This window comes from Phasianus colchicus, chromosome Z (assembly GCF_987193195.1).
Source record: "Phasianus colchicus chromosome Z, bPhaCol1.hap1.1, whole genome shotgun sequence".
Classification (NCBI taxonomy): domain Eukaryota; kingdom Metazoa; phylum Chordata; class Aves; order Galliformes; family Phasianidae; genus Phasianus; species Phasianus colchicus.
The window spans coordinates 57,045,587-57,049,564 of record NC_143476.1 but is presented as its reverse complement, the minus strand read 5'-3'; positions in this window follow the sequence as shown (position 1 = coordinate 57,049,564).

The window sequence follows — 3,978 nt, the reverse complement described above, 5'->3', positions numbered from 1 at the left end:
TTTTCTAATTTTTCCCCACTAGAAAAAACCTCACAGAGATTAAAAAGGAAAAACATGGGAATTTACAATGACTTGAGAAAGCAATTATATTTTTTTTTTCAGCTCCAAGAAAACCCAAAGAACACAGTTAATTGAATGGAGAATATTTAAGTGGAAGAGGAAATTACAAAATTTAGCTCTGTCTCTTCCTACACATAAGTAATCACAGCATTCCTTTTTAAATTACTGCTTTATCCAAACTACTTTCATCTAGAGGGCAAGTTGTACATTTGGATAAGGAAGCAGGGCCAAATTCTCATTCTAGGCCCATGTGTTAGCTATGACTATTTTGAGTAAGAAGAGTGGAAAAATGTTACAAGTACTCTTCCCTAGCTGCAGCTTGTCACTAAAAATAAACAGTGAAAATGAGATTATTTATTTGAACTGCCAGAACAAGTACTTGTAATCTGGTTTAACATTTAATTTGCTCTCTTAAACTAATGAACACAAGCATTTCCAAGAATTCCTAATAAACTGGGAATTATTAACAACAAAGAGTTCTATCGCTCAGAACATAGCCAGGAGGGCACAAATACATTTCCAACTCAAACTATTTTTATCTCCTTCTTTTTCTTTGCTCTTTGCAGCTCACAGAGAAGGTGTGGAAGGACTTTTACACCTGGGCTTCCTTTAGCTCTGCATTAGGCTGACAGCACGTATAACTACAGCTTTTCCAGAACCCCAGGCAGACAGAACTTCTCAAAGCCACTACAGGGGCTGTGGTGGAAAAGGTTCAACAACAAAGAAAAGGTTCTTTGTTTCACTGCGCTCTACCCATTTCATGTTCCGATTCATGGCAATGGCATACAAAACAGACTGAGCTCTAACAGATGTTAGTTAGCAAAACATTTTCTATTTGTAAACTGAGGTTGTTCAATTTGGGGATTTAGCAGATAGGAAATTCTAATCCTACTCTTTGTTACTTTTCACTCCAGAAAGCATTGTGTTTTGAAGGCCAAAGTTTACCTCTCAAAGAGATATGCTACAGCTATTAAGCCTTATTTGTGTTATAAGGCACAAAATGTGCACAACAAAACACTTTAGTAGCTATTTACCCTCTTCTTTGATTCCCCATTATTTTTCCTCCTTAATAGTTTGAGGAAAAGTTGAAGTCATTACTTCAATAGCTTGTTTTTACGACAACAGAAGAATACATTTTAATTTGCTGGGAAGTCTTGAAAAAGGAACAGGCCTTAAGAATGTTTCTCCAGATTGAAGTGTAAAGCTCTTGTTATTGTTCTTATGGTTTAATGGTGTGCCCGAGTTTTTTAAGATCTTGCAGATACTTCATCTAGAGCATAATTCAAGTACAATTGGAAACAAATGAACACTAAATCTAAGAATTATCTGCTAATAGAACTCATGCAAAGTCCCAGACCACAGGAATGCGAACAGAGACTTCTTATGTGGGTCACCATAACCTCACTGCATCTTAGATTCCTCTAGTATCTAAGATAATAATTACTTTGACATCTGGAAATAGTGACAAATAAAACGTTCAAAATCCTGATATCCGATATTTTTCACAGCTGCATCAATTAGCATTGTAGGGCTGGAATGCCTTTCCTGATGAAGGCTGTGGCTGCTGACTCAGCATGGCTCTTGAGTGGCTCCTGATGTGCCAGTGAGAACATGTTTTCCTTCTGCCCAAATACAGTAAGAGCAGCGTGGGTCCATCTATGGAGCAGGCCTTTCTGTGACAGGAATGCAATGGTATAAGCAGCAGGCAGGCATGCTGTGCTTATACAGGGATCATACCCTTCATGGCATGTAAAATAAACCAGAACTATTGAGGTCTGCGTCTGAGTAGGAAAAAACAAGTGTGTATGGGAACTGCTGAATCATGGCCTTAACCTTTGACTGACCACCTGAGGTGAGCAATGAGTCAGCCATGGGGGCACAGGTGAAGGCAATTCTCCTGTGCTACTGGAAGGGGTGGAGTCTGGCTCCACCTCTCCTAGACCCATTTAAGAGCTGACTACCAGGGGGGAAGGATCTCTTTTTGGAGATTACTCCTCTTGGAGTCTTCTCAGTGAGTCCAGGATAAGAGTAAGCTCTCCATCCATTCTTCTTTAGCGTGATAACCTGTTTAGCCTAACTTTCCTGTATATTTCTTAATTATAGCATCCATATATTCATTGATTACACACAAGTGTAACCTGGCAGCCTCTTTTGCGGAAGTAGATGAGGTATTCTTATAGTTAGTGACTGTTCAGTGCAGGCCTGTCATGCTGGAAAGCTAGGCTTTGTTGAAGGAACTTGGTAAGAAAATTTCTTTCAGCTGATGGCCAACAGGCCCTGCCAGCTGAGGCTGTTCTGTACATCCTAGCACTCATGGTCACACAGGGCTGTTTCAGGGAGGGGAACACTGTACTGTCTCTGCAAAACTGTGTTTTATGAAGATGCAACTTTTTGGGATGCTTTGCTGGTTTAGACAGTAGCAGCCTGAATCTCCATCTGCTGTACTGACAGAACTTTGTGTATGAAGAAACAGCACATCTTCTTTGGTTTATTTGGACTGGATGATCTTGTAGGTCTTTTTCAACCTTTGTGATTCTATGATCTGCATACAGGGGCCCAAGAAAACTGGTCAGTATTCAAGGACCATCTCCTCCAAACCTACAAGTGGTGCAGCCCAAGAAAGAGGAAGGCAAACAAGAATGACAGGAGGCTTCATGGATGAACAAGTATCTCCTGGACTTACTGGAGTACAAAAAGAAAATCTCTAGGGAGAGGAAGCAAGAACGAGTTAACTGGGAGGAATACAAAGAGGCTGTCCAAGTAGCCAGGGACCAAGTTAGGTCAACTAATTCCTAGGTGGAATTAAATCTAGACAGGGACATAAAGGGGAAAAGGAAGAATGTCTACAAGTATATCAGATAGAAAGTTGGGGAAGATGCAGGCCCTCTGCAGTGGGGAATTGGAGACGTGGTCACTAGGGATGCAGAGAAAGCTGCATCAATGACTTCTTTGCCTCTGTCTTTGCCAGCAAGGGCTCTAGTCATACCACCCATATTGCAGAAAGAAAAGATAAGAAATGGGAGAAGGAAGATCTGCCTGCTGTAAGTGAAGATCAAGTCCAAGACCATATAAAGAACCTGAAGATGCACAAGTCCATGGGACACAGTGAGATCCATCCATGGGTTCTGATGAAACTGGTGGATGAAGTTGCCAAGCTGCTATCTCTAATATTTGAAAGGTCATAGCAGTCTGATGGATTTCCCACTGACTGGAAAAGGGGAAACATAGCCCCTACTTACAAGAAGGGAAAAAGGGTATTCAGGGAACTACATGCCAGCCAATCTCACTGCTGTGCCTAGCAAGATCATGATGCAGATCATCCAAAAGGCTCTACTAATACATATAGAAAATAAAGATGGGGTGATTAGTGGTAACCAACATGGCTTCTCCAAGAGCAAGTCACACCTGACAAACTTGATGACCTTTTATGATATCTACACATCAGTAGGTAAAGGAAAAGAAACGGACGGTATCAATCTGGACTTCTGCAAAGCATTTGAAACTGTCCCACATAACATCATATGGTTCATCATTCAGAATGTACATGTGCAAGGTTGCTCTGAGATGAGAAAGGAAAGTAACTAAGAACTGTCAGGATATTTCACTCTGAGATCTTTACTAACAGCAGCACAAACACACAACAGCATGTGTGGCTTCTATGCCCTTGAGGTAGGACGTGGAGACCACATCACTAGTGTGATGTTTCAGTAATTCTGTAGAGGCAGGGCATGCACACTGCCTTTGGGTTTTGTGCTTACTTCATACTAACAAGCCACCAGGAAATAGTACGTACGATCAGGCCCACAGGGATTGGCATGGTGTAAGTTCAAGCTGCACAGAAGCTGTGCTGGTCCATAAGCTGCTGGACCTGAACAAGCTGGATGAAGGCCAGCCTTTGCCACGTGAAGTCGAGGCTGT